At 42.8% G+C, this 21980-nt stretch overlaps 1 pseudogene across 1 annotated transcript; it reads left to right on the top strand.

Annotated features, from left to right (window-relative positions):
- The first annotated feature begins 4155 nt into the window (after nucleotides 1-4155).
- Nucleotides 4156-7298, top strand: LOC147892116 (putative pentatricopeptide repeat-containing protein At3g01580 pseudogene; annotated as a pseudogene). The gene is made up of 2 exons (XR_015542466.1): nucleotides 4156-6849; nucleotides 6947-7298. The product of XR_015542466.1 is annotated as a putative pentatricopeptide repeat-containing protein At3g01580 pseudogene (transcript).
- The last annotated feature ends 14682 nt before the right edge of the window (nucleotides 7299-21980 follow it).

Below are 21980 nucleotides of genomic sequence, written 5' to 3' on the forward strand. Positions count from 1 at the left end.
CTCAACCTCAGAATGTGTTGAACTAGCCAGACATATGGTATGATGAGTGGGTAGCTTAGTATCATTGCTGTCAGTCTTCATCTTCACATGTGGCTTGAATTTCCCACTTACGGTAGGAATTGTGTGGTCGATTTTCCATTGGCAAAGTATTCCCAAGTGGTGGTTCATTAGTATGCATATACGTTAAAGGAATTTGCTGCCCATTTAAGTTCAGAAGGATGAGTTCTTGGTTGGAGTGTTCTTGGATCTTCTGCTATTATGCATATCGGGAGGTTTGAATTTGGGAAGCTCGACAGACATCAGGACATAGAGAATAGCTAAATTATTATCAAAGACTTGGTGTTGTAATTGAGCATTATTAGCCTCCATTTTGAGGTTGTAAGGAAAATTAGGGCCATAGTTATGATAACCTCCTCAGGATCACTATCCCATTCAAGGCCAACCATAAACATTGGAATTTAAAATTCGTTGGGCTTCATGCATGAGTGGAGGTTCTACTTCTATGACCTTTGCATCAATCTTTGAGAGGACTGGATATAGTTTATGGTGGTTTTCAATGGATGCCACTACTTGGATCCAATTCTTAATATTGCTTTATGTATTACCAGTTAAAACATTTTGTTATGGAAGCTTGAAGGGCTGACTTGCTGGAGACTGTGGTTGAGGAGATATCATCCAGTGGTTTAGGCACTATGGGTTTTACTGCTCCTATCCCCACATTGACTCTTACTGTCTTGTCACAATTTTGGATGGTGAGTCTATTTATACTCCAATCATGGAGTACTGACACTTCTTGTAACCAATGGCAGTTGATAGATGTCTTGGGTAGGTCCAAGATTGTGAACTGGAGGGAAAAGTGGATATCCACTATGCCCAAGGGTTTTGTACATGAATCATGAAATTTATATTGATACTTTTTCATTGGTAGGAGACCCCATTCATCATAGAGGTCTTTTGACGATGTTAAAACCTGCACCACCATCCTCAATGGATTGGATCTCTTTATGTGCTTTATGGATCAAAGGAACAGTGGTAGTGCATATGTTATCTCTTTCACCTAATTATAGGGACATCTTCTATTTCTTCCACAAAGGGAGGGAGATTTGATGATTCAATCTATCCTTTAAAACATAAGGGTAGAGATTTTTTTCTGAGAGCGAAAAAAAGTGTTGTAATAATAACTGCACGAGAATCAAAGGTTGGGGAAATTTTTTAAGAGGATACCAATGGGAATGGAGACACGGCAGCTGAGAATGCTTGAGAGTGTTGTGCCTTCTAGTTGGCTTTACAACACATTATGTTGGTGGCCCTTGTTGATGGAATAGAGGCTCAATTATGGGGTCACAGGCCAAGTCAGGGATTGGATATTGTGATTGCTTTTCGGTCTCAAATTGAGCTTGTTTCTTTTCTATTCAATGCCAAAGTTCTTGAAATCTTACCTTCGTTGATTCAACATTAGGGAATAGGTCTTCTTTGATATGTGGATTTGGATTGGAAGTTGATGGACTCGGCTACTATACACTTGGCGAAGGAATAGGCACTTGTATTTTTGTTTATAAAGAGTTTCTTGGTTGAATAGAAATGGATGATGCTTAAGTGCCTCTTTTTGTTGCCACATAATGACATTCAAAGATTGTAACAGAATGCTTATGGTCCCTACAACTTGTCAGTAACCCCAATAATGCCTCAAGTTCAACATTTTGTTGTGGGGTTTTGGGTTTGAGGGGACAATCCATACAAGCATGGCCAATTCCACTAGGGATAAAGACTTTTGCCCCTATGAGACACTACATTGGATACTTTTGCATCATATTCAAATTGAGGGTCCACTTTCTCGGCGTAAAGTTGATGTATTGGAGTTGCTAGAGGAGGGGGACTCCATGCTCTTGGGTATTGCTATGGGGTTTGGATTTTTGAGCTATTGTGGAGCTTAGATTCTAAGTAGAACAAGATTCAACCTTGGAGCTGGTGATGCTTGAGAAAAAGTTGCAATTAATTTCATCATGCCCATTGACCAAACAAATGTGACACCACAACCTTGGTGGTTGATTTGCTTGCACATGATCCTGGACCTTAGGATGGGACACTCATTTGCCGTATTATTGGCCATGCAATATGAGCACCATACATAACTCTTGCCTTGGATAAGTCAAATGTGGTGGTTGAGACATGCAAAGCTTTTGATCCATGGCTTGTATCATTTCTTCTCTGGCAACCATTGTTGGGTGGTAGCGTAGGAGCGACGGGTTAGTGGACAAAATGGTGACAAAGAGGTGTTGCAGGTGTGATGATGAAGGCACGGGCAGGCACCGCTATGAAGGAGGGCCACACGAGAGTCTAGGTAGATCTAGTGAGGTGTCCAATGTGCATCCAACGAAGGCAACGACCCTGTAACCCACGAATAGAAGTAACTTCATCTTTCCTATAAGAACCTCTGGATAGAGAGTTCTCCTTTGGCTATAGTATAGTGCCCAATGCTAGTTGATGGAGATGGTGGCTCTGTAGTGGCACAGCGTCAGGTGGCACGAAAAACAAAGTTTTGGAATGGAGGCTATGACTGCATGGCTCTCAAGGTGGACTTTGGCATAACACCTGGAAAGTGACATCTTTGAGGGCGATTGAGAGAATGGAGTAGTGAACAAAAGCATCACCAGGCAACACAAACGGCATGATGCACTAGAATAGTGCGCATGTAGTTTACGAAGGTGTGGGCACAATATTGAGCTAGTGGCAACATTGCAGTATAGTGCCCGAGGCAGAGGAGGGGTTGGGATCGAGTGGTGATGGAAAGTGTGTTGCTAGCGACATGCGAGTAGGGTATACAATGGTCAGCGATTGGGGGGTCACGATGGTGCACTGAAGTGCCCAAGGCAATGATCAAGGTGGGGCCACAAATCGTGAGGTGGCTACTGGGTGGTGCATGGGTGGTGCATGGGGCCATGCTTGGCACCACACTTTTCTTGAGGGCAATGGCATGTATCCCCATCTTGATCTTAAAAGATATTACAAGTGGAACTTTTGGCTTAAGATATCATAAGTGGAACTTTGTCGCTATTCCACATACACACAATAATCTCATCTTGATTGCTTTGTATTGTGCTTCTGGCCCTTGGCTACCACAGGGTTAACATGCCTTAAGAATGTGAATGTGCAAATAGCTAAAGATTTCTTGATAGATATGCAAGAAATTGTAGCAAAAGCTAAAGGTACCATAAAAATGTTCAAGGTAGATTGAAGTTTATGTGAATCAAATGTATCCATAGCATTCTTAGGGAAGACATGTGGGGGTATCTTGGAATTCCAAAATATTCTATGATTTTGAGTGGACTTGGCTCCCAGCCAAGTTTGAACCTGACCTCAATTAGCCATTTTTTGTTAGGGTGTTTATACACCCAACCCCCACCCGCCAAAGCCTCAAAAATTTCCCTTTTGGCGCTGTGAAGCCTAGGATCTGCTGCTGGGCCTTGGGCTACGCTATGATGCAGGCGCACGTCCACGACTCAATCCAGGATCAGACCTAGCAGTGGGTTAGGGTCAATACACGCCGCCGGTCAGGATATCCTGAGTTGATCGTGGCTCCCCATGAGCTGATCTTCCAACCCTATGGAGCCAGCCAAACGAAAATAATCTTCCACTCCAGGGGCACTCCTGGCTACCCGAAAACTCCCACTCCAAGAGTTTCGTGATGTTTCAAGCCCTGCATTGAATGCAACGCCTCGGTCAATAGGCTGTGAAAACAGTCCACAACTGGTTTTACTGCTTTTTACAAGTTTTGCTGACCCAGTACAACAAGTTCGTTCCTGAGCAGAGGTGAGGAGAATCCGGCTTGCCATGGGGCCTAGATACAATTTAGAGGGTATTTACTAAATTTTGGAAATGAGGTCCCCTGTTCCTATGGGGCAAGGGGACCGGCTCTTAGAGCGACCGCCACAGCTCTGACATGCATATTGGCCACTGACACAAGATGCGCGCATCTGGGCTGCGTGGAAACAGGCGCTTGCGAGGGCGTGAGTCGAGATCCGGTGCTAAGCACGCACATGTACACCAAATGTTTGACGTTCGACGGTTTGATAGGAGAATCCTGATCTGTAGCTACCTTACGACTCGATGAGTTTGTTCGATTTTGACGATACATTTGGATTTGGATGAACGCTCATGCAATTCCTTGCAGCTCTGTCGCGCAGTACACAGAGTGTTAGAGTTAACATCTCCACCCTTGCTACTGCTTTTGGCAGAGAACGACGGGAAATTGCTCGCTTTGAATTGGGCGCTTCCTGTAATCAAGATTTGAGAGAGACGCTGAACAATGTGGATCGTTTCGAAGGACAGGCAGATCACGCTATTTATTCCTGTTTGTTGCAGCAGTGCAGCAAGTCCAGAGCCCTAGCGGACGCCAAGTGGGTGCATGCAAACATCACTAAAAGTGCTTTGGATCGTGACATTTTTCTAGGTAATTCCCTTGTCAGGGTGTATGACAAGTGCGGCAGTCCGGAGGATGCACTTAGAATTTTTGACAGAATGCTTGATCGAAACGTCGTCTCGTGGAACCTGATGATTGCAGCGTACTGCCAGCATGGACAATGCAGGGAAGCTCTTCAGTTGTTTGAACAAATGCACATGGAAGGCGTAAAACCAAGCAAAGTCACTTTCATCAATACCCTCAAGGCATGCACTAGCCTAGCAGACGGTAGGCTAGTCCATGGACGCATAATGGACTCTTGTTTTGATCTGGATATTGTTTTGGGAAATGCGCTGGTCAGTATGTATGGTAAGTGTGGAAGTTTGGAGGAGGCTTTGAAGATGTTTTTCAAAATGCCACAACGAGACGTCATCTCATGGACTACAATGATTGCAGCACATGTGCAACATGGTCACAGCAAGGAGGCTCTGCGTTTTTTTAAAGAGATGCTCTCAGAGGGTGTGAAGCCAAACATTACAACGTTCGTCACCGTTCTCTATGCTTGTGCCAGTCCTTCAGACCTGGTTCCAGGAAAGATGATCCATGCTCATTTGATTGAAGTTGGATATGATTCCCAGGAAATTATAGGGTCTGCACTCGTAAATATGTATGGCAAGTGTGGAAGGGTGGAGGATGCACGGTGGATCTTTGACATAACTGTGAAAAATGACGTTGTCATATGGAATTCAATGATTTCTGTTTATGCCAGTCAGGGCTGTAGTAAAGAGGCCGTCCTGCTTTTCCAACAGATGCATTACCAAGGTGTCAAGCCAAACAATGTAACCTTTGCCAGTACCCTTGATGCATGTGCCAGCCTGGCAGATCTCAAAGAGGGCAAGCTGGTTCATAGCTGCATCCTGGACAATGGAGTCAAGTCAACTGTGGTGTGGAATGCCCTTGTAAACATGTATGGCAATTGTGCAAGTCTACGTGATGCATTTCGTGTGTTTGAAACAATGCCTGAGAAAGATGTGATCTCTTGGACTACAATTATTCAATTGCATGCTGAGAATGGTCACCGCATTCAGGCTCTTCAGGCATTCCAGTATATGCAACAGGAAGGTGTCAGGCCTAACAAGGTCACCTTTATTACGATTCTGAAAGCATGTAACAGTCCCAGTGAACTAGCAGAGGGCAAACTGATCCATGCCCTTATCACAAACAAGGGATTTGATTCTGATATAATAGTCGGGAATGCCCTTATCAGTATGTATGGAAACTGTGGGAGTCTGAATGATGCACATGCAGTTTTTGCTTCAATGCCTGGACTTGACGTTGTCTCATGGACTACCATGATCACAGCTTGTGCCCTGAACGGTTGTGGCAAAGAGGCCTTGGCATTTTTTGGACAAATGCAAGATGTGGGCGTGAAGCCAAACAAGATCACCTATGTCAGCATCCTTGATGCTTGTGCCAGTATTGCAGCCTTAATAGAGGGCAAACTAATTCATTCCTTAATTACTCAGTGTGGAATAGAATCTGAGGTGGTGGTGGGAAATGCCCTGATCAATTTGTATGCAAAGTGTGGGAAAGTGGATGAGGCATTGCAGCTTTTTCATGGAATTTCTGGCAGAGATATAATTTCTTGGACTGCAATGATTGCAGCATATGCCCTCCACGGTAAAGGCAAGGAAGCCCTTCATCTTTTCTGGATGATGAATGGGGCAGGGATAAGTCCTGACAAGGTAACATTTGTTAACATACTCTCTGCGTGCAGCCATGCAGGTCTTGTTGATGAAGGCTTTCAGTTCTTTTATTCCATGACTGCAGACTACAATATTTCACCAATGGTGGAACATTACAGGTGCATAATTGACTTGCTTGGCCGGGCAGGGCGGCTTGATGATGCCGAAGCTTTCCTCAGCAAACTGCCATCCTCTCCCACTGTTATAGGATGGATGACTTTGCTTGGTGCATGCAGAGTCCATGGCAGTGTGGAACAGGGAAAGTATGCTGCTGAACGTGTTCTAGAGTTGGACCCACAAAATGCTGCAGGCTATGTTGTCCTATCTAACATTTATGCTGCAGTTGGGAAGTGGGAGGAGGCAGATAAGCTACGGGAAATAATGGTGGACAAGGGGGTAAGATACATGATAGGCCAAAGCTCTACTGATATTTATAATAGGGTCCATGATATGGACGTACAAGATAGAGAAGACCCACAAATGGAGGACATATATGCAGAAGTAGATGTCGATTACTAAAACGAAGGTGGGGTACTTGCTCAACACAAAGCTAGTCCTCAATGATGTGTCTTGGGTATGTCATTGGAACGGGTCTTGTTGATTGGCCAAGAAGGAAAGCTATGGACCAAAATGTGCCATCTCTTGTTGGAGGGGTCTTCAGAAGTCTGTTCATTGTTCTTTTGCTCCTCTTGAACATTTGCACAGGTATGGCTTCTGTTCATTATTCTTTTGCACCTCTTGAATATGTGGTGGCTTGAGGTTGACTTGCTCATAGTCCTGACAAGGTCACCTTTGTTGGCAGGTCTCTGCATGCAGCAAGTCTTGTGGAGGAAGGTTTTCAGTTCTTAGCTTCACTACAAAATCACTAATGGTGGAACCTTACAGGTGGATAATTGACTTGCTTGGCCGGGCAGGGCAGCAGCCAGCTTGATGATGCAGAAGCTTTTTCCTCAGCAAACTGTCATCTCCTCCCACAATCATAGGATGGATGACTTTGCTTGGTGCATGCAAAATCTCAGAGTTTTGGAACAAGGAGAGTATGATGCTGAACGTGGATCCACAGATGCTATCCTATCCAACATTTTTGCCACAGCTAGGAATTACAAGGAGCCAGATAGCTACGGACAAAATGGTAGACAAGTGTATGCCAAATCTAGCCTGGGTATTTGCTCGAGACAAAGCTAGTCCTTCATGATCTGCAGGAGCATAAGGAACATTTTCTTGGGTATGTCGTAAGAACTAGTGCTGTAAATTGGCCAAGAAGGAAGTACAGGCCACCAAAAAGTGTCACCTCATGTTGATGCTGTCTTGGGAAGTCTGTTCATTGTTCTTGTTCTCCTCTTGAATGTCTGGTGGCTGTGAGTGGCAGTTACAAATTGCTCCAGTATGGGAAATGGCGTACAGACCAGTCTGTAAAGGACAGACTAATCTATGAACTGGCAGTTACAGGTGCCTTCCAGGCTATAAATAGGAGACATTGCCCTCATTCTTTCAGCATCAATTCGCAGCACTTTCAGCTTACACTTTAGTCCTATAATAGAGCTTTAAGCCTTCACAGCGTAAGTGGGAATCTACGGTAAGAAGTGACCCCGTATTCTTTAGTTGTAAAGGAGGCTCTCCACTCCTCTTCTACAGGACGAGTCACATCCTTCACCAATCGTAACATCCTTTTCACGTTCACCAAGATAATCTGCAATCCCTCATGTTCCCTGTTCAGCATCATGCCCTTGATTAAGTCCTCCTTGTCGCCTGCACCTGTCAGCATCACCATCTCCATAGAGTCCGTAACACAACAGCTTCAAAAGACAGGTAGAAAGCTCCAAACGTTTTTGCCTTGAGAATTCCCCTCTTTTAGTCTGAAAGGCTTTCACTCTCCACCTAGACAAACATTGTGACGATCGCCCACATTAATGCAAAGAGAGAAAAGATATCCTGATCCGTTGTTTTTCTTGCCATTGGAGCAATTTAAGTACTTACCCAAAGTACCCGTCAGCATGTCAGAGTCGTGCTTAGGCGGAAGCGCAATTTCCTGTCGAATAACTTCATAAAACTACAATTCAAGTTGTCATTAATCAGAATTTAATACTTACATATAATTCAAAATTTCACATGGGAGATAGGGAAGTGAAAAAGGAAAGACTCTGGCACCATGGGGTGTGAATTAGGTACACCCCCTACCAAGTAGAATAAAATGGGGTATAAGAATCCACAGTATAGTCAAGTAGGCACTAGCAGCCCTCGAAGATGTTTGGGTGCACAAAGGCCCAAAAATCTGCAGAGTAGAGCCTGATCTCAGCAAAACACCAGGGCTGACATCTATAAAATCATTGCATGGGCACCAACTTGTTTCTCAAACTCTGAAACACAAAAGCTTCATATTAGAATAGTTAGTCTTGGAAATTCTAGTTAGAAAATCTCTAGAAGTTTGTTTTCAAACCTAACATAACCAAAATTCTTAGTAAGAGTAGCAGAACCCTTCGGGGTGGACGGAAACGTCCCAACGGCGTCTCAAGATGACGTTGGTACGGCTTCGTCGGACGAATGTTTGCAGTGCGATCTGGTTTTGGTAATTGGAACTATGGCATTGGCTCAGTGGCAAACCAACCATTGATTATAGTACGACCCACTTCAAGTCAGAGGGAGTGGACAAAAGAATCCAGCCATAGAATTTGAAGATGAGGAAGATCGTACGCTAGTAGCAAAGGGATTGGAACCCATAGCCGAAGAAGCAGTAGAAGAATTCGACAACGATTAACAGTTTAGCAGTACCCGCAGTTTTTCGTGGTATTCAAATCTAGTGTCAACCCAAAGAGGTACCAAAACTATCACCCTTCGGGAAGTGTTGGATCGGGCCGAACAAAGGCGAAAAGGAGAGGCTAGCACAAAAGCAAGCATACGCAGTACCTAAAGACGTAGTAGCACTCAGTACCGAATTGGATCCATTTTAGGAGTTCACTTTTGGAGCATCAAATGTTGCGAACTTATTCACTCCGGACAAGCAAAAAGATCCAATAAACAGGTTCTATTTACAAATATTTCTAAATCCGATAGATCTAGTAATCTCGGTAAGTCCAGAAAACCTGGTTGCTCCATGGAATATGGAAGCTTATATAAATCCCAAAATACAAATTAATTCAATCATCCAGTCAGCATTGAAAGTGCCAGTTGTGGCAGCAGTTGACAAAATATGAAGAAAGGAGAGGAGAAGAGTGGAGATGAGGAGAGGGCACAGCTAGAAAGCACACCACAAATGACCAAGTGTACACTAGATTTAGTTGAAAATGTAGAATATATACAAACCCATTTAGGGTTAGGGTTAGGGCATCTAACCCTTTCCTTTATAGCACTCTATTGGGTTAGTGCTATGCACATAAAATCACATGATGTTGAGCATGATCTCTCAACACCTTCCCTCAAGATCAACATCATGAAGTAGGTCTTCCCTCAAGATGATTCTGGGGAATCGAAGGACTGAAAATTACATTTCATCACACCCCTTTAATGGGAATGTCCTTCCTATGCATCAAACCAAAAGCTTGTCAGTGTTTCTCGAAAAGCTCTTTACCGAGTGGTTTGGTAAAGGTGTCTGCAACATTCTCCTTGCTATCACAATGCTGCAGTGTGATGTCACCAAGTAACACTCTTTCTCTAATGAAGTACTCTCTGACATCAATGTGCTTTGTCTTGGAGTGATATACTGGATTCTTGGCCAATGCTTGAGCCGATTGATTATCACAGTATATTGTTGTTGGCTTTAACTCATTAAAGTATACATAAGTATATACAAGAAGTCAGACTATAGTTACACATGATTGGTGGTTGGCTTGGTGGCAAGGGCCTGAGGGTGGGGACAAGAGGTCACGGGTTCAAATCTTGTCAGGTGCATTGAATTTTGGATAGAGGTGGCGGGTTTGGTGGGTGCCCAAGGTGGCGACTACATGGTTGCTTGTCCATATGGCAAGCCCAGGTGAGGTGCGGCCTGCTTTGTCCATTGTACCACCTTCTCACTCATGGAGGCAAGCCCAATTGCATCCCCCTCTTTTTGACTTTGTGGGCAAGCCATAAATGCATCCTCTCATCATATTTTGAATTTTGGGGACACATGGCAGCACATGGTTCTCCCTCCCTCTCCTTGGTGGTTTTCTTCCCCAAATGCATGGTATTCCTTCTCCCTTTTTCAAATAAAAACCACTTTTTTCAAATTGAAACCACCTATGACCTAAGCATAGTAAATGCCACATGCCACCTCCACATACCATTGCCCCATACCTTCTAGCACTCTTATTGGTACACCTCAAATCCCTCTCTAATCCCTTGAAATTAGGAAACACTAATTGGGGGCCCTTTTGAGACTCCAAATCTTTCCTAATGCTTATTGCATAACAAATATCTGGCTGTGTGATAGTAAGATATATAAGAGATCTGATGAGCTGCCTGTAGTACCCATCATTGACTGTAGGCTTTTCTTAATCTTTAGTAAGTTTCAAACTTTGTTCCATGGGAGTGGCTGCAATCTTGCAATCTGCCATATCAAACTTCTTCAAGAGACTATCAACATACTTGAGCTGACTCATGAAGGTGTTGTTTGAATCTTTCTAGAACTCAATACCAAGATAATAGTGCATAAGTCTAAGATCTTTCATGTCGAACTCTGCCAGATAAGTCTTGTTTTAGATTTCTAATGAAGCTATCCTTGCTTCTGGTCACAATCAGATCATCTACGTACAAAAGTGCAATAGTAATGTCTTTCCCTTGAACTCTATAGTAGAAAGTATGATCTGGATTGGACTTCATGTATCCCAGATCAACAAATACTTGTCGATTCTACTGTACCAACTTTTGGGTGCTTGCTTTAAGCCGTAGAGACTTTTCTTGAGATGGCAAACCTTATTCTCCTTTCTTGGTTCAACATAACCTACTGGTTGTTGCATGTAGACTTCCTTGTCTAGGTAACCATTGAGAAATGCATTCTTGACATCGAGCTGATGCACATTTCATCTGTTGAGTGTTGCTAGTGATATCAAGAACCGTATGGAATCCATCTTTGCTACTGGAGCATCAGTCTCATCATAATCTTGACCATATTACTGTGCAAATCCTTTTGCAACTAGTCTGGCTTTGTATCTTTGAACACTTCCATCTCGATTATACTTCACTTTGTATACCCATTTGTTTGCTATGGCCTTCTTTACTGGTGGAAGGTCGCATAATTCCCAAGTATTATTCTTGTACAAAGCATCCATTTTTTCATTCATAGCAGTTTGCCATCCTGGCTTGTCTACTACATCTTCGAAGTACACTGGCTCTTCTGTAGCTATGATGGTAGTCATAAGAGCATAGTTGGTGGTTTCAACCTGAATTGCTTTGCCTTTCTGAGCATATGTCAATCTGGCTGGTAGTTTGCTTTTCCTAGTAGACCGTTTGAGCTGCTGTGGCTCTGCTTGGGGTGTTTCTGGCAATTCTTGCTCTTCTTCATTAACCTTTTTTATAGATGACTGCAAGATCAGTGTGTCTATCTCCTGTGTATTTGAGGTTTTCCATTCTAATTCCTCATCAAAGATTACATCTCTAGAGATAATGACCTTGCGGTTGATGGGATCATACAAAGTGTATGCTTTGATTTCTTAACTGTAGCCAACCATGATGCATTTATATGACTTCACATTCAATTTCCTACGATGATCATCATGTATGTGGGCATATGTTATGCAACCAAATATGCGGACATGCCCAATGTGTGGCTTGTGTCCAATAAATGCTTCATAACGTGTCATACCTTGAATCGGTTTGGTAGGAAGCTGATTAAGCAAATAGTTTGTAGTGGCTATTGCTTCTGCCCAATACTGATTCGAAAGATGCTTCTCACTAAGCATTGCTCTAGCACTGTTTGCTAAAGTATTATTCTTCCTTTTAGCTCTTGCATTCTGTTGACGGAGTATCTGCACATGTGAATTGTCTTCGAATGCCGTGACTTCTGTAAAAGTTCATGAATGCTGAAGACATGTATTCACCTCCTCTGTCTGATCTCATGACTTTGATCTTTCTGCCTATCTGGTCTTCTACCATGGCTTTGAATTCTTGAAATCTGGAAAACACTTCAGATTTCTCTTTCAGAAAAGTAGACCCAACAATATCTGCTGTAGTCATCAAATGAAAGTCAAGTAGTAAATTGAACCATTGATGCTTTGGGTCTGGTCATAACCCCATACATATGTGTGAATCAAATCAAGAATACCTCTTGCTCAAGAGGTGCTTCTGCCAAAGTTAGTTCGATTTTGTTTGCCGAAGCAGCATGCTTCGCAAACTTTTTCAAGAAACTATAGCTTAGGAATCCCGATTGCCATATTCTGATTCATGAGATCTAGCAAGCTCTTGAAATTGACATGACCATATCTCTTATGCCATTTTGCAGATAGTGGCATCTGTTGCGGTTGAGCTGACATGGCATGCTTCTTTGGTGCTGTAGCTAGCATTTTATACAAGCGTCCTTCCTTGACTCCTTTTCCTACTAGCTAAAAGTTTTTGGATTTGTCTCTAATAGTGCATTCATCTTTGTCAAAGATGACTCGGTAGTTGTGTTCCGTCATTTGATCTACTGATAAAAGGTTCTTACCAAGCTTCGGAACGTAGAGTACATATTTCACCAATCCTTTCATACTCGTGAAATTATTCATAGGGATAATGCCTGTACCTATTCATATGAATACTTTTTATTCGTACGAATATTGATGGATGATGTGGCGAATTGTGAAAAAAACGTGAAGTGGTAATGAATTTTTGCTCATTTTTTTTCCCCAAACGAATTATTCGTCTGAATTTCTCAAAATTTTTGAATCACGAATTTGAATTTTTCTACTTAGTATATTACATTGTCGAATATTTTATTACCTAAATTGTAGTTGGACCTTTAAGGTATTTAACGAGATCGAAGTCAACTATATAAAGGGACATTAGGTATGACAACCTTTATTGTCCTCACCTCCTAGACAGCCTACTCTTGCCATCTTCCACAAACCTCCAATGGCCACACCCCGCGAGGCATACCATGACTTCATCGATTCTACTTGTCATTCGAGAAGAGAGGCAGAGTTGTATGACATTTTTGATTGTCAGATAGATGTCATCGGCATAGTCCACAAGCATCTAGATCTCTTTAGAGATGTGGTAGATTACATGAGAGAGAAAATCAAGCCTTTCTTGATTCGGCTAGACATAGATAGAGTACATTGGGTTCCTGTGAATCTCCTCATTGACTGTCATAGGGTTGATAGCACTTTCAAGTTTAGGTTGCAAAGAATTTGCAAATCCCTTAGTCCAAAAAATTTTAGAAGGATTTCCAAGGATAAAGAGTTGGATATGCAAGTGGGTCCTATAGGAACTCATTTTGTATCCTTGGAAATAGCCTATTGTGTAATTCTTTTGGAAATGGAGGACACAGATGCACCTCCATTCATTAATGTAGAGCCACCTCTTCTTCTAGTAGTAGCAGGGCAAGATGTGGATGTTGAGGAGAATCTTGATGTGGTTGCAGAAGCTACTGTTGCTCTAGATTAGTCTGGTGCAACTTTGGACAAGGGAAAGCATGCAACAGAAATAGAGTAGACGATAGAGTTGGTTGTGGTTTCCAAAGCAAGCAGGACATCATCCCCCATACGACAGCCAGAAGAGGAAGAGGAAGGAGAGCAAAAAGAGGAGGAAGAAGGTATGACGGATGAGGTTTTGATGCAAACCGTTTCGTATAATTTGATTGAAAACAGAGAATATTTATTATTGATTGACATTAAATATATTAAAAAATTGAGGGAAGATGAAGTACTGGGGGCACTCTCCACTTGGGAGAGTAGTAGTAACTTAGGTTACCTAGAAGAGAGGCCTTTGTTTTGGAATCAATCGGTCTTCTAGTCTACTTTGTTCTTGCCATGTCGGTGATGGTGGGGCTATGGGAGATGCGATGGTAGGAAGGAATGTACTAGTATGAAAGAGTACTAGCGGTACTAAGAAAATGAAGGTATTTGCATATATATATAGGGGCATATTTATTTTGTGCATCATTATTAGTTAGCCCCCCCTCTTCCCCCTTTACCCCCCTCAACCCCTCCTCCCCCCCCCTATTTGTCATCATCCCCTTGAGGGTTAACCTCACAAAATTGTAGTGTACCACGTGCATTGTAAAGAAGGGATATTTATCAAAAAAATTACTTAGTTCATTAAAACATTGGGTTTTTTCGTTCAACTTTAGGAAAAAATTACGTAAAAAGGAGGGGTGTTTGTTTTGGGGAAAAAGACGTATTTAAGGGGTTTTTGAAATTCCTCGTGAACTCTCGTGAGGTTGCTCCCCCAACCTTTTCTCATCTTCACCCTTGTTGGATCCACAAGTACAAAATTTAACACTTGTTGGACCCAAGTACAAAATTTAACATGTTTAAAAAAAAGAGCCAATTAATCAAATGTCCGCAAGAAATATTGAAGTGTGATTTTAATTAACATCAAAGTACATTTGGTTTAGCGATCCAACGCTTTCCAACATGACTTCTGGTTGCTATCCAACTTCTATGTTTTTGGGAAGCTTGTGAAGATATCCATGAATGCCTTCTTTTACTCGTTTGAGTTCGATGAAGTGCTTGGGCTAACTCTGTTTGCAAAGCTTTATTCCTTGCATAGGAGGACTCGACTATGTTTGCAAAGCTTTATTCCTTGCATAGGAGGACCATGATAGAACCACTCCAACATCTCATGAAGAGCATTACTTCCATTAATCCCCCTCCATGTCGCGTACTCTTGAAATAAGAACCTCGAGCTCTACAATGAGACTTTTCCATCCCTTGGGCACTCCAAGCATTCAAGGAACCATATTGGGGAAGAAACCATGGACCATGAGCATAAAGAATGTGCTGCATACATAGAAAAAACACGAGGTAAACAAGAATAATTGATTGCAGTTATACTTTTGAAAAAAGCAAAGACCAAACACACCATGTAGTGAGTAATGTGTGATTCACCCCATCCATCTACCATGGCTTCAATGAACTCTTTCACGATGACTTTATATAGTTGCACATCATCATCGTCTATGGAAGGCTTCCTCAAGATCTTTACCAAATTATCCAATTCTTTCCAAACATGTATTCTCAAGGTTCTGACATGAGGATCAGCTTCCAAATTAGTGGTGCAATCACATAACTTTTTCTAATAACTCTAGCATCAGCTATGGTAATCTCTACATTATCTGTGGATGTTCCGAATTCATTCAAAGGGAAGTATTTCAATGATAAAGACTTCGGCAGATTTAATCAATGTTTCCCATGATTGGACAAAAACCTTCGTGCCTTAGAGCCTCCCATGGAAACTTTATTTGGAAGATTTCTTGATTTTTTTGACAATTGTGCGTCTTTGATTAGCTTTACATTCCCCCCAGGTAGACCCATGCTCGAGAGTAAAGCTTCGACCCTTGCTATACATGATGCCGCTCTCTCCTCCGGTTTCATGTTCCATGCATATACAATGTGCAAGTAAAGCAATTTATCAATGAGCCGCATCTCTGCATGTAACACATAGAAATGCACTCTTTGTAATGGAATGTTTAAAATTGGATCCCAATTTTTATTGTTCTGATCTCTATTGGGTGTAGCATCCTAATTGCAGCTCATTTACTCCATTGCTCCAATACATCCATTTGTGAATTTGCAGAGGGAATTGTTCGGGGATAAAGATGAAGAAGCTAGCACCTCACGCCAACATGAAGTTCAAGACCAACCACAAAAGGGAGTCCAGTTGGACACTGTATTGATGCACTCCGCGATGAGGCAGAAAAGGTATGTAGCTTTGCCAGCTTCATCATGTGATTCAAAATCATCAGCATAATTCTAGGTTCATTGCTTTTTCTTCAACTGGTAGGGAATAAAAAAAAGGGTTTAGGGTTTAGAGTAGAAAACCCAAGCAAATTTTATGATTTTAAACCCAAGACATCGTGCCACTGCCACTTGCCACTACACTTGCCCCTAAATTTTTGGAAATAATTAGAGTTATGGTTTTCTAATTTAGGAAAAAAAAAGGTCTAATCAAATTTGGGAGGCCACTGACACCCTAGCAACCATGTGCAAAAAATAGGACTTTGCTCGCATGATGTCAGATTTAGGGTTTCCAGGGGATTTTTGGCTTAAAAATGATGCACATGGTTGCTAGGGTGTCAGTGGCCCCCCAAATTTGATTTAAGGAATGAAAAATAAGATTGAGGGTTTAGGGTACAAAACCCAACCAAATGTTATGATTTTAAACCTAGGACATTCTGCCACTGTCACTTGCCCTGCCACTTGCCCCTGCCACTTGCCCCTGACACATGCCCCTCTCACTCCATTTGTGTAAACAATTAGGGGGGACCCTAGCAACCATGCCCATCAATTTTATGCCAAAAAAACCCCTGCAAGCCCAAAATCCGACATCATGGAACTAGAGCCCAGCCGCAATAGAGACATACGAGGATGGTGGAAAAGATAAACATATGATGTGCTTACCCTTGTCACTAGGAGGTTCCCACGCTTATTTTGTCTAGCCATTTCCTTCAGGTCTATGTTCTCTTCATCTTCTAGTCCTCTCCGCCCACCTTGTTTCCCTTTTGGTATCAGAGCCTTGATATTTCTGAGTGTAAGTAGATCCAAGAGAGCACTGCGACCTCCCCGTTGAAGGCCAAGAGAGCCGTGTTGAGGTTGTTGAGCTGCCCCACTTGAGGATTCCTTACCCCGAGATCACAAAGCTTCACATCCCATTATGGCCAAGGTGATCTGATCCCTCTCTTCTCGTTTCTCTACTTCTCACCCCATCTCTTTTGCTTCCTCTTCCACTGAGCTTATGGATAGCAAGGCTACTTGGAATATGCCAATGATTAGCCCTGAGGATATTTATAAGTTCTTCGTGTTCCATTTCAAAGCTCTCAAGCACGTTAAGGTGTCCGAGGTAGTGATCAATATTGCTGATGAGGGTTCTACAGGTGTCTATCTCCCTCTTTTCACTACCCATGAGATTGATTCCTTGCAGTATTCTGAATACCAGTACATTCATTATGGTTGCTTCATCCTAGCTATAGAGCTGTTCTTTTGCATGGCCGTAAATGCAACGTGCATGGCTAGATTAGTTGATACATGCCACCTTCATCTTCATGATGCTCGCATAGGTCTTGTACATGGCAGTCTTAATAGAGAACTTGTATATACAGTGGTGTATCCTAATTTCAAGATGTCCCTTGCTGACCCTCATCTGTCTACTACTTTATGTTTATATGTCCAAATTAAGGGTCTAGCAATGAAGCCCAAATCTAAGCACTATGCAATACATGTCCGCTCAGTTAACTACTTAGTGTCCACTATTAACCCTATCCCTCGTCATGTCAATGATCAGGAAGAATGTATCATTTACGGTAAAACTAACGTTGAGGTGACCAGGTTCAAGTTTGATGCACTTCCTATCTCGGAAGAATGGGAAATGGATTACCAACAGATCCTTAATGAAGCTTCCTCCTCACGCCAGCCATCTTTCCAGATCGAGGACACTCCTACCAAGTTAGTGATATGCCTTCGGGCTCTTAGTGACAAGGGTAAGCAAGTCATGCGTTTATCTTTTCCATCATCCTCGCATGTCTCTATTGCGGGTATTCCCGATGAAGCTCCACACAGTGCATCTGATACAGTGACTACACTACCCCTCGAGAAGATTGATTCTATTCGTGATTGGGTAGCATCTACTGCATCATCATGCTATCCTTCCGATGCTAGTTTGTAGTACCGTCGCTCTACTGTGGTCAATCTTCCTATACAGTCTCATTCCAACTTTGATAACATTACTGCATCAATTGATTGCATTCATCCCATGTTGATGCTTCATCCCGTCAAGTGGCCACAGTCTAAAGGTTTTCAGGCAACGATTGAAGATGGTTTATTGAAGTCTATTCACGATCCTTATGCTTTGACGAACAAGGATGAATCATGATAACATGCCTGCTGAGCAGCAGCAGCTAAATTGGTGTAACTCTCACAACCTTACTACTCAGGTATGTCTAGATGTCTACTATTCCACCCTTTATGATTTACAACTTGCTGTGGGCAAACTGGATCGCAATATCCACATAGTTCTAGAAGACCTCTAGCAACTACAAATGGGCCATGCATCCTCTTCTACTCAGTCTGTATATAAGTCGTTTCCTTCCTCTTTACCTCCTTCTTCAGCAAGTCCTCTTTTCGAGCCCTGTTACCCCTCTTAGGCCCCAACTCTCATGCTTTGGCCTCAATTCTCCTCTTCAGTCGAGATGGTTAATTCTCCCTACGAGATAGTTGATTCTCCTCCAGAAATGATGCAATGAGCTGATCTTGACCATTTGGTTAATCGTGCTCTTCGCCTTCATCTCGAAGAATTGCAAGATGCTCAGGAAGAGCTTCCTCCCTTCCTCCAAGCTCCCCCTCCACTTCTGTTGTCACCTCCTCCTTCTTTGCCTCCACTCCCAGATTCACCATTCCCATCTCCTCCAGGTTCTCCTCCGCCTTCTTCTATAAGCTCCTTTGGTCTAGTTATTTATATAAACTCTAGTGTCAAACCAGAACTTATAGACGAAGCTCTAGCCCAACCATCTACTTCACAACAGCCTCCTCAGTAGCCATGGCACAGTAAGCACATTGCCTTCCACGATGCACCAGGCTCACAGTTTATGCGTGGTGAGTTCCAAACTCACTTTACAAACAGTGACCTGGATGAGGTCTGATCTGCACAGATGCCTCCAACATAAATCCTTCCCTAGTTATATCTTGAATATTGATGTTATTTCCCCCCAAGAAATGAAGGATATTCTCAAGATTTTTTATGGGTATATGATGTCATTGGTCACCATTTATAGGTGGAACCCTCGCGATGTAGTAGTAGAGACAACTAAAGGCTTCACTGGAGTAATTGCAAATTAGTGGGAATTCCTTTCAGATGAGTCCAAGGAACAAATCTTTGCAAGTGTTGATGCTAACCATCAAGCCAATGCCCCTGACTCCCTCATCGCTACTATCTCTAATCAGTATCTTCCTACTTTCGCTGATGACCGTGCAAGCCTCCAATGAATTTTTAGCTCGTAAGTTATGTGATCTTTTTCAGTTGGAAGCTTATAATGCACATGTGTAGCAGTTGGTCTATCGAGCAGGTATCTTCTCCAACACTACCGCAAAGCATCATTACTTGTATAGTTTACCGCACCATCTTCGAGAAGTAGTTATGTCAGTAACAGAAGCTCAAATGAAGATTGTCAACATCGAGAATCGACCTACTGAGATACACAAGACACTTGTAGATTATACCTTTGCCAATATTTTTCAGATGGTACAGGTTTATATCAGGCAGCAATGTACAGAGTATACTCTTTATTGCAAACTAAAGAAAAAAGGTATTGTTTCTCCGGCCATATGTGAACAGTTTGTTGGCCACCAAAATTTATGCCCTTCTGGTTCTTCTTATGATCAACCTCTCCGACGCTCCCGTTCATGAAAATCTCACTCTTCAAAATGCTCCTGTGGATCTTCAAGTTTTCCAAAGATTAGAAATCTCCGCTGGCAACGCAGATATTCCAGACATCCTCAATGCTTTCTGCGCAAACAATGTTTTTGACAGGGCAAAACCACTGGATGGTTTATATGTGGCAAGAAAGGCCATTATGCTCGAGATTGTCCTAAAAAGCCTCGCAACCCACAGTAGAAACAACTCAAAGGCTTCTTCGCCATGGTAGCTCATCCTGAGCAACGGGAAGTTATTTCCCAAGGTGAGTCTGACAAATCTCTGTTGGAATGCTCTGAATCAGATTCTCCCGAATGTCTCCATTGTCAATTATGAGCATCCAAGTCCTTTGATGAAGATAATGTATATAGCATGATGAATTTCCCTCATCCTCGGCAGCCCTTCCATGTTGATATTGAAATTTCATCAGATAGCTCAGATGGAGAGCCTCCTGAGGAACCGCCTCTCCCTGACGTTTATGCTCCTACCTTCAACCATAGCACCTATCACGGTAGAGGCCATGGTCGAGGGCATCATCCCGGGTTTTCTCACCGCAGTTTTCCCTCTTTTGATCTATAGACATCTGAAGAGATTTTTGATTCCTCCTTTGCCTCTTCTCCCTGTCGAAGATTGCCCCCTACAGATTTCTACTCTGGTCCTTTTGTTTCAGGCCACCATATAATGTACATGACTCCTCGCCTAGCCTTCTTCCTCCTCCCTTTTGGAAGACTCCAGTTACCACTCTCTCTATTTCTTCTCCTCCCGTCCAGGCTACCAACAGCACAAGGGCCTCCCTGCTTCGAGCAATTTGAAAGTCTTGGCATTAGCATCGATGGCCTACAAGTTCACTTGGGCATGATTACAGACACCTGCACCAAGCTCCAAACATCTATAGATTCTCTTGATCAGAAGGTTGGTGAGCATTTAACTCAATGTCGACTCTATACTGAGCGTACTAGAGGTGCATTATCCCTTCAAGATTTCTTCTCATCTCCCACACCAACAATAAGAAATCCTATGAAGAATTGGCTTGTATGAGTCTAGCTCAAACCACCAGGCATACCCCCTTATACATTGATTGCATTCGTTGATATTGGGTTTGGCTTCAACATCTGTAAGTATCACGCCCTTCCTGCCTCTTCATGGCAACAACTTGAAGCCCATGATCATATACATGGCTCAACCATGGGTGGCAGCCTTATTACCTGCAAGAGGTATTGTTAGCCAGAAAAGAAATTAGGACAAGAGGCTAGACACTAAGCATGGCGACGCTCAAGGGCCATAGAGGAAAGGAGAACGTGAGGGCGAAACATTATCCTGGGAGGGGAAAAGGGATTAGAAGGGGAGGGAATGAAGAGGGAGACTATGGCACAAGGGGAAAGGGAGAGGGAGAAGAGAAGCATGTACATGATGGGAGGAGGAATGTAAAGATGGAGACATCAAGGAAAGAGGACCATGCTTTATTTGAAAGGAAGGGAAGGGGGAAATCAAAGTACTAGCTAGGTGGCTTTACAAGAATGAGCATGTCTCATCAAGGAATAGCCCCCTCCTTTTATAGCCAAGAGAGGGGGTCTCTCCTAATAAATGCATCCTCCCACATGCATGGTGTGTGTGGAAGAGTCTCCCATGTGGGCTAGGCGGTTACACACTCTCAATTGTGTGATAACGCTTGGCCACATTTTTCCACATATATCAACTCCCATATCCCAAGTCTATGATACTCCCTTGGTCTCTTCCCAATTTTATAATACATTCAAACCTCTAGGAGGACAAGTGGAGGGTTGGCAGAAGGAATCTTGCCACCTCAACCTACTTTCCCCATTATTTAACTTGCATTCTTGGACCTTCTATACCTCCCCCACATGGGCCTATCCTATATGGAGGGAATAACCCAATATAATATCCATCTCCACCTATTTTATATTACTTCTCCCATGGACTTTGAGCCATATCTCACTAAATGCAGCCATGGGACTGCCTAGGTGGAGGGGTGGCACATGGAGGAGCCATGCCACCTTACATTTTATAATATTACTACCATGGATTATGTACAACACACCTTATGGGTCCTATTACGTGGAAGGGTGGCACATGGTCATGCCTTGCCACCTCAACCCTGGGCCCTATGCACACCATATTTTGTTATACTATTGCCACACATACAAACACACACTCATATTTATGCCTTTTTCCCTTAGACAAATTTATCCATAACAGTTCCCCCCCCAGGCAAGGAATGCACAGCATTTCCATGCCTGGGTCCATCATGCACAAAGAAGGGCTTGAGGTAACGCTTGTTGATCACCTTCTTGCCATATGGC

This window comes from Dipteris shenzhenensis, chromosome 17 (assembly GCF_047967505.1).
Source record: "Dipteris shenzhenensis isolate YYH24624 ecotype China chromosome 17, Dip_SZ_1.0, whole genome shotgun sequence".
NCBI lineage: Eukaryota > Viridiplantae > Streptophyta > Polypodiopsida > Gleicheniales > Dipteridaceae > Dipteris > Dipteris shenzhenensis.